Below are 13,779 nucleotides of genomic sequence, written 5' to 3' on the forward strand. Positions count from 1 at the left end.
TCTTCTTCTTCTTAAGAAGTATAATACAACGTGACAATCATGCTCAATTCTTAAAGAGAGATAAATAAAAAAAACAAAATTACTAATTGTTTTAAACTTGCATCAAACTTACCCTCACGTTTTCAGATGGGCATCTTCATTGAGGACTACAGACTTGTTTTTTTTAAAACTGTTGATATTATCAGGAATCCAAATGTTCCACTGAAGACTAAATTGGATGCCATACTTTGAATGTATGAATTTACAGGAGTTGAAACTGTTCACTTGTTGAGTCAAGTAAAGCTTCGTAGAAGATTATTTGTTGGCTGAAATAGATGGTACAGCAGTTTGGAGCAACTTGCAGGGGAAAATTAGCAAGGGCATGCTCCTTGTACGTGGATGTTTTGTACAAATGCTTGTTCCTGTTTTCATGTCATTTGCAAACATGGATTTGGGAATATAAAATTGCTGAGGCGATGAGTGTTCCTTTACCTTAAGAGGAATAGAATGGCTTTATTAGGAGGTCTCATAGACTGCAGAGTGAATCCAATAACTAGCACAAGGGACCAAAAAGACAGCAGTGATGCAACTGAATATTGAAGAAAAGACATTATAAATGTAGTTGGTATATACATATGCTCCTCCTTGCCACTTTCAGTGCCTGTCCAGGTTGAAAATCTTCTGTGCACTTGGAGTTGCTAGGAAACCTCAGAGTGCCAAATAGGATCTCATGATAGTTCATCTTGTTTGGCTTTTTTTGTTTGGGGGCAAACATTTTAATTCCCTTATGTGTTCTTGGCCCCACTGTGCAGATTTGTTGATCTGCAGACCTGAGGCCAAGTTCAGAATTCAGCATATTAATACTTGATGATTATACAGGTGACTGTAGCAATGACTGGAGGAGACAAACTCTCTGTTGCTCAATATTCCCTGGATGAAGTGTCCCAGCTGAAGATGCATCAGGGTCTAAGTTTTTATTAAAGGCATTTTGTTGTGCAGACATAATGCCAAATCATGATTTTGTACTAAATCAAAGACCCTATGCATGTCCGGCTCGTGTTAAATAACAATCATTCATTGACTTGTAGTGGATGAAGGAAGGAGGAAATGTGTTTAAGTACAAAGCTGATTCATGGAGTGGCATCGAACCATGCTTTGCATAACATCCGAACTGTTGTGCTTAGTCTTCAGTTATGTAAGTAGCAAATTGCTGACGTGCGTGCAGGGTATGTTCCTACAAAATGTAGTGGGTAGGCTGCCCTTATTGTGGGTGTAGGTTCACACACTGCTGCAAACACACTCTGTGTTGTATTACTTCAGACAGGAAGACTAGCAGCTCTGTGCGGACACCGAAATAATATTTTCCTTTCTGTCAGAAAAACGTAATAAATTGGCATCAGAGGCTTGTAAAGTTTAAACAAAGAATCAAACGTTTTTATTTACAAGAAATAAATCAGGAGGTTTTTCTGGCAAAGGATAAAATTGAAATTATATACAAGAAGCTGGTTTCTGCGAGGTTACTGTTCTACAAGTTGTTTCAGTATTTTTTTGCAGTAGATACAAGTTTCACACAGGTGTATCTTTAGTGTGGTTCAGTTGTTACAGTCTCTTAACTTCTCTACAAACTAAGGACACATCGGGATAGGTATTCAGTTTCCTTTTTGGCTTTCTAACAAAACCTTAATTTCTACCCTCAGGTAAGTATGTACACAGTTCCTCAAACACTAGCTTTAATACAGTCTTTTCTCTAGAAGAGTGTCTATCTCGCACGATGATTATCAGAGAGGGACTTGTGGCTTTCCTCCTGGAAACCCAATCCTTTCTCTCTTTGAACTCAGCCACCCTCAGGAGCTTCACTGCTCCATATCTGGGTGCGTTCTCCTCAAAGAAAATCAACCAGGCCACCAGTGTGATTAATCAGTGTTACTATTTTACAGATTCCCTATCTTAAATCTGTCCTTCCTGGCATTTAATCAGAGTAGCTCAGCTCACTTATAACTGGCCCTCAGCCTCCAGAGAACGGAGCTACTGTGCACTCTGGTGTTCAAATCAGTTCTCCCATCAGAACTCTCAGCACTGTTGCTAAGATCACTCTGCAGTTCTCTCCAGCCATTCACGTGGTGTCCCTTTGAGTTCTCAACATTCTACTGCCTGAATATGCCTAAGGCCCTTTCCGCACACATGCGGAAATGAACCTCCACCAGCATAATTTATGCCAGTGGAGGCTCAGGGACTGTTCACACGCTAGCATGCGAGCGGCCCTTACTTCCCCTCAGCCGGAGAGGCGGCTCTGTGCTCGGTCAGCCCCCTCCACTGACCTTCATGTCCAGAGTCACTCTGGAGGGCTGCAGGGACCCATCCACACTGCCCTCTGACCTCCAGGGTTCGGAGGGCAGTGTGGGCGGGTCTCTGCAGCCTTCCAGAGCGACGCTGGACATGAAGGTCAGTGGAGGCGATGGGGAAAGCGGTGTCTTCCCAGCAGTGTGGTTCGCACCACGCCGACGGGAAGATGGCGCTTTGCAAAAACCTCGCTCGTTGAGCAAGGTTTAAAGTGACGGCTTCACGCCGCTCGGGGGTGGGCAGGACAATGCTGCTGTGATGCAGCAGTGCCTCCTGTGCGAACAGCAGCCCAGGGATGGCGTTTTTGCCATCCCTGAGCTGCTGTATTACGCCCGTGAAGAAAGGGCCTAAGTGTCTGTATATGTTACATCCCGCCAACTGGAGATCGTGGGGCTCTTAGTGAAAGTAGAAATGTAAGGAAACAATTCAGAGTGTTTATCTCTCTCATCTTGGACTTCCCTCTCTTAATAGTTCAGATTTAAGAACATTTTTTCTGAAAGGAAGCTCCAGGAACTGACTGGAGTAGGATTCTGAGAGAACATGCTAAGGATGATGCTAACTTTCTAAAAAGTTTGGTTGGGAATTGAATCCCCAAAAGGGCTATAGGGTTCTAAAGTCCATTGGTTCTGTTTATGGTTTGTCATGATATTTCAAAAGCAGCCTAGTAAAAGCTGGGGTGGCTCTGTTTTACTTAGGTTACTTTCACGTGGATGCTCTGAGTGTGTTGTCACTATGCAGTCTTTTTATGTGTATGATTTTTTTGAAGTGACAACAGGCTTGAAATGGAACAAGGTCAAATTTTTAAAAAATACCAAGGTGGTTCATTAGTTTTAGCAAGCTATAATTGACTAGTGAACGACCTTATATCTTGAATTTTATCATTGCATTTTACCTTGTGCCACCCAATTTCATCACCTTGCGGTCTATTTTCTTCATACTTCCTACATAAGATGACAGCATAGCAAGGATCCATTCATTGTATTGTCGAAGGCTTTCATGGCCGGAATCACTGGGGTGCTGTGTGGTTTCCGGGCTGTATGGCCGTGTTCTAGCAGCATTCTCTCCTGATGTTTCGCCTGCATCTGTGGCTGGCATCTGTATCCAGATCCTCTGAAGATGCCAGCCACAGATGCCGGCGAAACGTCAGGAGAGAATGCTGCTAGAACACGGCCATACAGCTCGGAAACCACACAGCACCCCAGATCCATTCATTGTTTGGAGAAGAGGGCGCTAGTCAACAAAACCCTTTGCTGGAATAAAATTTTTTACTAGTCTTTATGATGCCACAGGACTCCTTTTTATTTTTCTGTGAATATATCCTTTATCTCTTGTGTGTGTAGGTCTAGTCACAGCTGACTTACGGCAACCCAGTGAGGTTTTTAACACAGGAGTCTAACAGAAGAAGATGTCTGCCATTGTTTTCCTGTTCATAGTGGCCCCGTTCTTCCTTGGTGGCCATCCAAATAACAACCACCACCACCTTTATTTGGCATTTGAAAATAGGTTCTAGAGCATTGCCAGACATTTTTGAAGTACAAATCAAGAGTACATTCAAAGCGCAGACAGGAAGACTGTATATAGCAGTATACATTACTTAGAAAGTTCTGTCACTTGTAAAATAAATTTTGCTACTTTTTCCAAGAGCATGACATCTGTGTTGTTTAACAGAAACTCCACAACAGAACAGTCAGAGTCACTTTCAGATTTGTCTAGGGCCAGCCTGGGAGAGAAATTCCTAATGCCCACATATCTCGGACAGTCAAGAATAATGTGAGCAAGAGTCTTCGCTTGATTTTTACAGTGTGGACAAACCCGATCCTGGAGAGGGATGGATAAGTGACGACCCTTTGTAATGGCCGATGGGAAGGTATTGGATCTGGCCCTTGTGATAATCCATCTCTGTTGGGGTTCAGTTAATAATTCAAGATATTTGGCTATGTGCCTCTGTTCCGGTATTATTCCGACAGAGAGGGGTGAGCATGATTTATTTGCTTGCCCCAACAAGATGTGATATTCCTGTTCTAGAAGTCTACTTTTTAAGGTTTGGAAAATCTCTCTGGGTGTCAGCATACACCATCCAAATACTAACCAGGGCAAACCCTGCTTAGCTCCCAAGATGTGACGAGATCCGGCTAGCCTGGGCCATTCAGGTCAGGACTCCGTACATCTTACCGTGGAGGGTTCTTGCATTACATTTTATGTATTTTTGGCATGCTCTGCATGTTCTGGCTGTACTATTGGTGTACAGTGTGTCCAAACAGAAGTATTTAGTATACAAAGATGATTTCCGCTAAATTCCTTTCTGACAGCATACTCAGGAATTGTAACAGTGTACAATATGTTCTTGAGGCTAAAGTTTGACATTGTCTGATGTGTTGAAAGGGGACTGCTTTGGGGTAAGGTTGTAAGAAGTTGCTTACAGTCATATTGGTTCAAAAGTAAAAAACCAAGAATGCAGTCTGTGTAATACCTTCAGTTAGGACTGACCCAGTAACGCATAACGGCATGCAAGCTTTCAAGTGTATCAGAACACATCTTCAGGCTAAATGTTCCAAAAACATTTGTTTAAAAAGAGCTTTGGGAAAGGGGAAGGTTATCTTTATTATCAGCCCTTGCTCCTGTGACTTTATCTGCACATGCTGATTAGCAAGTGACAGCGCTGAAGAGCAGGTACATTCTAATCTGGAGGAACCCGGTTTGATTCCCCGCTCTGCCGCTTGAGCTGTGGAGGCTTATCTGGGGAATTCAGATTAGCCTGTGCACTCTAACACATGCCAGCTGGGTGATCTTGGGCTGGTCACAGTTCTTCGGAGCTCTCTCAGCCCCACCCATCTCACAGTGTGTTTGTTGTAAGTGGGGAATGGTAGGGAAAAGATATTGTATACCCCTTTGAGTCTCCTACAGGAAAGAAAGGGGGGATATAAATCCAAACTCTTCCTCTTCCTCTTCCTCCTCCTCCTCTTGTTCTTGTTCTTGTTCTTGTTCTTCTTGTTCTTGTTCTTGTTCTTGTTCTTGTTCTCCTCCTCCTCCTCCTTCTCCTCCTCCTCTCTATACCATGAAAAGCTTCCCTTTGCAGGTCACATTTCTGTTAAAAGCACAAGGGCAGGCCAGATTTTGGGGTGTGGCAGTTGGCAATCCTAGATGGTGGGGAATTGTGCCGTGGGATGAAAGAGTGTAGAAGCCAATCTAGAGAGTGATAGAGCTAAGCTGCTGGTGTAGTGGTTAAGAGCAGGTAAATTCTTATCTAGGGTTTGATTCCCTACTCATGAGTGGCAGTGAACTAAATCTGGTGAACTAGATTTGTTTCTTCACTCTTCCACATGCAACCACCTGGGCCAGTCTCTCCGAACTCTCTCAGCCCCACCGACCCCACAAGGTATCTGTTGTGGGGAGAGGAAGGAAAGGAGCTTGTAAGCTGCTTTGATACCCCTTGTAGTTGAGAAAAGTGGGGTCCTCCTCCTCCTCTTCTTCTTCTACTGTTCACGGCACCAAAATACCAAAATGTTTAGTGTTGACTCTGTATATTACGTCTAACACACTTGACTATACATATGGTCTGGTGAATAAAGTGCTAGACACTAACCAAAGAGACCAGTTTTGAATCTCACCCAGGTAATCTTGGGTCTTTGTTTTGTTTCTTATTTGTAAACCAGCAAACTCTAGCTCCCCAAGCCTGCTTATTAAATGCCGCAATGGGAACGTTCATTTCCTTTTGGAGGGGGTGAAGTGGGATTAAAATATTCATGTGTCGTTCTTGTCCGTTGATCCTTGCAGCAGCTTGCAGGCTGGGTATGTAAATTGCTAGCGACTCGGAATGACTGATCCATTAATAAATGGGATTTGATTGGGCTGTAAAGAGAAACCAGTGTTGAAGGAGGCTTTAATGGTTGTGTGATAATGGGGAGTTTGACAACGTTACGGAGTCTGTGGACATCTTGCTTTGGAGAGTCATGTTTTGAGATCTCATTACAGAAACACCAGAGACAAGGTGAGCAGATGGCTTTTGAGTGGCCTTGACTGCATAATTCCATATATTTCAGTGCTACACTATATGATCTCAAACAAACAAAATGGAAACCACATTAGACCTGAGAGAAAATGAGGTTCTCAATAGAACTCTATCCTAATAAGGAATTTTTGGAATTTGCCATGGAGGACAAATGGAGTTGTCTTAGTGGACTTTTAAATGTGAAATGGAATTATTTGCTGTCTTCTGTTAAGGATTTTTTAAAAAAGCATCACCAAGGTTTTTAATCTGTTTGCTGTAGTATGATAAAGGTACATTATATGCATTGAAGCAGAACAAAACACTGCAGAACATATGAACCTGAAGTTGTGTTCATGATGGGTTCTGTTGTCCCCAAATAAATGATTATTTGTTTCTAGCCAAAGAAATATGGGATGGGGAACTTATTTCCCAGTAAAATGAATTAGGGACAAATATCACTTTTTCAGAGATGCAGTTCAGGGTGCACATGGTCAGTCAGATGGTCACCATGGGGCGTTTTTCCCATTCTACCTCTCTGCCTCTCCACACTCACCTGTAGGTATGAAGCTGGGTCCTTGGGGTCCCCGGCACTACTCCTAATTGCCAGGGCGGGCTTAACAACGCAGCCGCCCCGACGCTGTTGCTGTCAAGGCTTCCCCTCAGTTATCATCGTCATTCCTGGCGCTCTCTTCCAAACGAAGCCTTTGGATGTCTGCGCTGGGTTAGAGTAGGAAGCCCGGGAGAGCTTACAGAAGTAATCTTACTGAGCGCAGACTGATAGCAGCACAGGCATCTCACGGGGTCGGCAGAGTGTGGTTCGCTTCACTGTCTGGGGGACCCACAAGAACGGGAGATAATTTTAAAATTCAACTCCCCCAGAGTTTCCCATTGCAGGAAGGTCTAAACTCTTAGTAGTTTAAGCAAGTTGATTTCTTATTCTCCTCTCACTGCATTGCCTTCTTCTGCCTATCTGACACTCAGCTGCTTTTTTTTCTAAATATATTCATTTTGAAATGTAACCAAAACAAAGAGAAAAGGGGAAAATGGTCTGTTAAGGATAGGCAGACCCCTGGAGGTTGGAGGATAGCATGGGCGTGTCCCTCTAGAGCAGCCGCCATCTCCCCTCTGCCAGCCCTACATAATATGCCCCCTTCTGGTTCTGCCCTATGGAGCAGGTGGCTACCTGCTCCGTAGGGCAGAGGGGGGTTTCCCTGCCCGGCACTGCTGCCACCCGCAGCATGAGAGGCAGCAGCACCGGGCAGGCTGCAGACGCCATCCCCCCCCCTCTGCCCACATCGGGGGAAGGCTGCCTGCTCCATCAGGGCAGAGAGGGGTTTCCCTGCCCAGCCGTCCTCCGGCTCCCAGGCAGCTTGGAAGGAAAGGTGAGTGGAGGAGCCGAACCGAAGGTGGCTTTCCGACTCGGTAGATCTTCGGGGCTATGGAAAACGGGTCCAAATGGCTCTTTGGATGGTAAAGGTTGCCAACCCCTGGGCTAGATGGATTGATTTTTCCCTTTCTCATGCAATTTCTCTCTACATATTGTTTCTTCACAGACAGCATCATCCACGGCCAGTCTTCTCCCCTCTTATCTTGACAAAAACAAACAAATTCAGCCCTCTGTCTTCTAGGAAGTTGCTATATTGCTACAAAGACAACCAGGACTGACTGAATTTGAGGACTTGACAGCATGAGCAGCTTCATAATGGGACCTGGCAGCAGGGAGGCGGAGATTGCCCCTGTTGGGAAATCCCAGGTGGTTAAGCCCCTCTGCTCTCCTCGCCCCGCCCTGCAGTGTGCACCCCTGCACACGTCTCTCTTCAGGTCCTTCTTGCAACTTTGCAAGATGAAACAGATGGTCCCTAAGCTGAAACAATTCATCCTAGGGGATAATGTGGCTGCCTGCTTGGGGAAGGGGTGTCTGTGTAATCTTCAGCGCTATGACAGTCTGTGTGGCTCCCTTGATAGCACCCATACAAATCGTGCCGCCGTTTTTTTCCCTCCTGAAATGTCTGCTTTTCATTCACTGACAAACAGCATGCAGATCCTAGCTTTGTCTCTCCGGACTGCCTTTTCTCCTCCTTCTGTTCTCATTAATTGTCAGTATCTGACTTGGAAGTGTCGATGCTTAATATGCCGCTGATGGGATCATTTGTTCCTTTGGCAGATGTAGACTGAGATGGTTTGGCAGAGGACGTGATGCCTGTATCCTGGAGGGTGTATGCATGTTTGTAATTGACTGGTAGTATTTAAAGTGGCTGCAGTTAACACCTTTTGTGAATTACGCTGAGAGTTGTTCATGCTGGAGTGGCATGCTGCTGGGATTGTCATGTGCAAAAGTAAAAAATGAATTATAATTCCAGTTGGAGAAACACTTGTAGAGTGCACCTCTACTCGAGGTTACCATAGGGTTCATACTGCTCGCTCCACTGGTGACCCTTTGGCTTAATGTGGGACGGAATCTTACTTGGCATGAGCCCAGAAACGTAGCACTCTTGGTCAGGGCCAGAGCGAGGGGGAACTGGGCCCAGGGCATTGCATCGCCTGCGGCTCCCCGCCCCACTTCCAGGAATGTCCCCCCGCCACTCACGCCAAGACTGGGCATTGCGTGCTCTGGTGCATCAAGGCAAGCAGCCCCTGTCCCCTTGGTGCTACGCCACTGCTCTTGGTGACCTACTAGCAATTTTGGAGGGTTGGGATGTTTTCTTTGAATTTTCTTTGTGTCATACATTATCCCAACTGATGTTTCTTTCCCATAGGAGTCTGGAAATCTGAGCTCTATTGTGTATAGCAGTTGTAGGATCAAACATTCATCATATACTATTGTATTTTATTTTTTAAAATGTACATCCCACCTTTCTGGTCTCGCCAAAGAAACCAACAAATTAAAACATATATAATAAAATCACATTTTAAAACCATTGAAATCCACCCCCAAATAAAAAACTGAGCTAAAGTATGTACACAGATATAAAAATAACAAGGAAGGAGGGAGCACTGAGAGAAAGCCAAATGAAACTCAAGGCCCAACAACTGACAACCATAGATGCAGCGAAACCTAAGGAGCAAAACTACCATCAAGCTTCCCCAAAAAGAAATAAGACAGTGTGCTTATATTAATTCTTGCTCCCAAAGAGATCGCGGCTATAATGTCTTATTTTTTTCAAGGGATGTTCTATTTTCCGCTGCACATCTGCATTGCTCTGGTCGTTGTTCTGTTCGATGGGCATACCTCTCCAAACAAAACTCCTATTCACGCCTTTACTCTTCGGGATGTTTTTATATTGAGCACTTCAGCAAAACCTCTACTACGTCTTATTTTCAGAGGATGTCTTATTTTCGGGGAAACAGGGTACCAGACCATGGCCACACTACCCAGAAAATCCACAACAAGCAACACAAATTCCACATCAGGGACTTCTCTGAAGGGCCATGCCAGGAAATCTGGAAATTGAATGATGATGAAGAAGAAGAGTTTGGATTTATGCCCCATCTTTCTTTCCTGTAAGAAGACTCAAGGCAGCTTACAAATGCTTTGCTCTTCCTCTCCCCACAACAGACACCTTGTGAGGCAGGTGGGGCTGAGAGAGTTTTGAGAGAACTGTGACTGGCCCAAGGTCACCCAGCTTCATGTGGAGGAGCGGGGATTTAAACCTGGTTCTTCAGATTGGGGCCCACGCTCTTCACCACAACACCACATTGGCTCTCAAGTGCAAGCATGACTCCCTCATGCTCTGATGTAACCATGGCAGGAAGCATGGGGATAGATCACAGCCACAAGTGTGAATGTCTGCCCCGTAGCCATTAAACTGAAGTTTGCTAATAGCTTCTCCTCAACATGAAGCTGGGGTTGGGAGAGAAATCGAGGTCTACTGTCCTTCTTTTGAATCCGGAGCAGAACAAGGAATCTCGACTCCAGCACCCATTCCTGAGGAAGCTTGTGAATTTGGCTCCCTAATGGCCAAGCGTCTTATAGGGTTGCCAACAGGCCTACAAAAGTCTCTCGTCTTTTTAAAGAGAGGCTTAATGTTTCGAAATGGGCAGTTAGACCTTTTTGTAGCATGGAGGTAAATAACATCACCTGGCCAATAACAGCCCATTAAGTCTTTGCTAGAGGGATAGGACAGTTTTTTTGCCAAGTCTCTGCCAACCCTGCTTCCTTGTGGCACAGCAGAGGTGCTGAGAGATTTTCCACAGGGGAAGGCATAATAATCTCTTCTAGCCTCACTCAGCCCAAGGAAGACCTGCCAAGCAGAGAGCTTCCTTCATCTTCTATCCTAGTGAGTGGCAGAAGTGATACAGAAGTGTTTCCTAAAGTTCAGAAAAGTCCTACAGTTGCAGGAGTGGTTTTATATCTCTCAGAGGGGCAGGATTACACTTCCCCATCAGCCCCTGCCAGCATGGCCAATTGGCCATGCTGGCAGGGGCTGATGGGAATTGTAGTCCATAACATCTGGAGTGCCAAAGGTTCGCCACCACTGTCCTACAGGAACAGTGGCCTATATGGGGTTCAGACTGCACGTGGGGTAGATGAGTAGCAAGCTCCCCTGTATGAGAGCTATGCACATTCTGATGAATGACTGTACAAATAGTTTTTGCAAAGAAGTATGAGTTGACCAAAAGAAGTGACATGTCATTTATTATAGATTGGATTATGTGCAGCGTGAAGTAGAACTGCATGACATAAACAGCTTGCCCACTCCTCCACCTGAGTGGTGGACTCTTATCTGGTGAACTGGATTTGTTTGCCTGCTTCTACTCACGAAGCCTGCTTGGTGACCTTGGGCTAGTCACAGTTCTCTCTGAGCCTCAATTACCCCACAAGGGGCCCTTCCGCACACGCAAAATAATGCATTTTCAAACCACTTTCACAACTGTTTGCAAGTGGATTTTGCTATTCCGCACCGCTTCAAAGAGCACTGAAAGCAGTTTGAAGGTGCATTATTCTGCATGTACGGAATGAGCCAAGGTGTCAATTGTGGGAAAAGAAAGAGAAAAAGGGTTTGTAAGCTGCCTTGAGTCTCCTTACAGGAGAGAAATCAGTGTATAAATCCAAACTCTTCTTCTTCTTCGCTTCCCCATCTCCACTGCACTCTTCTTTGACCCTTGACCCTGTGCCTGCATGGGTGACGAGACCTTAAATAAAAGTGGGACAGCAATTTGCGTGCGCAGAAAGAGAGGCCAAAATCCAAGCCTATCTTTTTTTTTTCATTTTGTTCTCTGTCCTACTGGAAGACCCTTATCTTCACACTCTCCCACCATAAATACGGAGGGGTATTTTCCTGGCAACATTCCTTCCAGTCCTTTTAGACTCAGAGCCTGATATTTATTTTATGTGTTTTGTTTTATTAAATTTGTTACCCTGCCCTTTTCTGATTGATTCCAGGCTCAGAGCAGCTTGCAGACATTTTAAAACAACATACAGTTGTAATAATTTAACATTAAAACCCTAGCTGATTGATTATAACACACAGTAATTTATAAAATGACAAATGCTAAAATCAGAGCCTAAAAGCTCCAAATCCCTCATCCCAGTGGACTGGGAAGGGGTGGCATCCAGAAATGAAGATGGTACAAACTAAAAATCTGGTCAAAACATACAGTTAGGGAGGCCAGCAAGATGGATTGGTCGTATGGACTGCCTCCACCAGAAGCCTGGTGGAACATCTCTGTCTTACAGACCCCACACAACTAGTCTCTGCAGAAAGAGAGTTCCACCAGGCTGGAACCATGACCGAAAAAGCTCTGGCTGAGACTAGATTAGGCTGACCAGACAGCCTAAAAACAATTTGTCCTGCGTCCCGTGGGTTTTTTCAAGTGTCCTGTTTTTTGGAAGGCTGCTGCACTGCCTTCTGGGGCGCAAGGCAGTGCGGCAGCCTTCTGCGCGCGTGGCTGCAGGAGGGCACGGCCTTCTGGGGTGCTCCCGTTTTGGCGGGAAACGGGAGTGCCCCAGAAGGCTGTGCGCTCCTGCGGCTGCGCGCGGCTACCCACCTACCTGCCCATCCCGGTTCACAAAGGTGACCATCTGGTCACCTTAGGCTAGATCAGGGGTCTTCAAACTATGGCCCTCCAGATGTTCATGGACTACAATTCCCATCAGCCCCTGCCAGCATGGCCAAGTAATAGGGCTCATGGGAATTGTAGTCTATGAACATCTGGAGGGCCATAGTTTGAAGACCTCTGGGCTAGATGAATGTCCTTGGAGCTGGGGCCACCAGCAGGTTACTACCAGAGTACAGGAATGTCCTCAGTGGGCAATACAGGGAGATGCAGTCCCGAAGATACAATGTAGTAATGCCTTCTTGGAGTCAGATATGCTGCATTTTAACATTTCCCTCCCATGTGCTTTTTCTTGAAAAGCTGGTGCGCTGCCTGAATGGTTTGGGGGTTGTGTCGACGAGGCCAAAGGTCTTGGACAAAAAGACCACCAGGCATTGGTGGGTAGAGTTTCTTTCCAGTCTGCTGCTGTTCATACATTGCAAAAATGGGTGGGAAAGGGTCATGTTTGCATGACAGGATTTAAGAGGCATTTCTTTTGTTTTGTTTTGGGGTTTTCTCCTATGGCTGCTGTGCCGACCTCTGAGGGGACAGCGACACAAAGTCCACGCATGAGGTATCATAGGGGTGGATCATGGGGGTGGGGGAAATAGATGACAGAGAAAGAGTTTCTCTGACAGATATGGCTTCTCAGAAGGCCGCCCGCCCGTATGCCGCCTATCAAATGAGTGATGTGCCCGTCTCTGTCCTTTTCACACTTCCAGTTAATGATTATCCAAGGGAGAAGAAACATGGTTGAGAAATAAAAAAGTAGTCACTTTTGGCATCCCCAATAAAATATGCTAATTCTTCTCATTGGTGGTCACTTCTATTCTGCCGTTCAAACCCCTGGAGTGTACTTTCAAGCTTTTGAGGCCTGGTGCAACATTTGGTGTAACCTTTAAAAAAAATAGATAGCGGGTTTGGTTTTTTTTTAATTGTCCACACATCCCACTGAGGCCTTTATGACACAGTTACAGCCCAGTACCTGTTTTTTGTTTTTTTTTGCACAGTGCTGTGTTTTTCCACTTGGCTAGTGAAGCTGAAATGCTGCTGAAATAGAAAATTATGGGGGAGTTGAGAGACAAGGAAAATCTGACCTAGATGACCACTAATAACCTCGACTCTCCTTTTTTGGAAGATTAGTCAAGGTTGGGAAGACCCTTTGGGTTGTGTAAACACTTGAGTCACCACTACAAGGTTTCCATGTATGGTATTTCGGACAAGTTTCCTTGAGCTGTCAAGCTTTTTCATGAACCTTTGCTGAATTTTTACTCTTACGATATTATAGTACCTGAACATGTAAAACTTGCCTTCTCCTGTTATATAGTCAAAAGGCGATGAAATTATTTGACTCATCTGTCTATATGACGAAGAAGAAGAGTTTGGATTTCTATCCCCCCTTTCTCTCCCGCAGGAGACTCAAAGGGGCTGACAAT

At 45.1% G+C, this 13,779-nt stretch overlaps 1 protein-coding gene across 3 annotated transcripts in view; it reads left to right on the top strand.

The window, feature by feature from the left end:
* RHBDL3 (rhomboid like 3) overlaps window positions 1-13,779 on the top strand; it is a 258,878-nt gene that overhangs the window by 56,728 nt on the left and 188,371 nt on the right. The window lies entirely within an intron of this gene.

Source organism: Sphaerodactylus townsendi, linkage group LG03 (genome assembly GCF_021028975.2).
Source record: "Sphaerodactylus townsendi isolate TG3544 linkage group LG03, MPM_Stown_v2.3, whole genome shotgun sequence".
Classification (NCBI taxonomy): domain Eukaryota; kingdom Metazoa; phylum Chordata; class Lepidosauria; order Squamata; family Sphaerodactylidae; genus Sphaerodactylus; species Sphaerodactylus townsendi.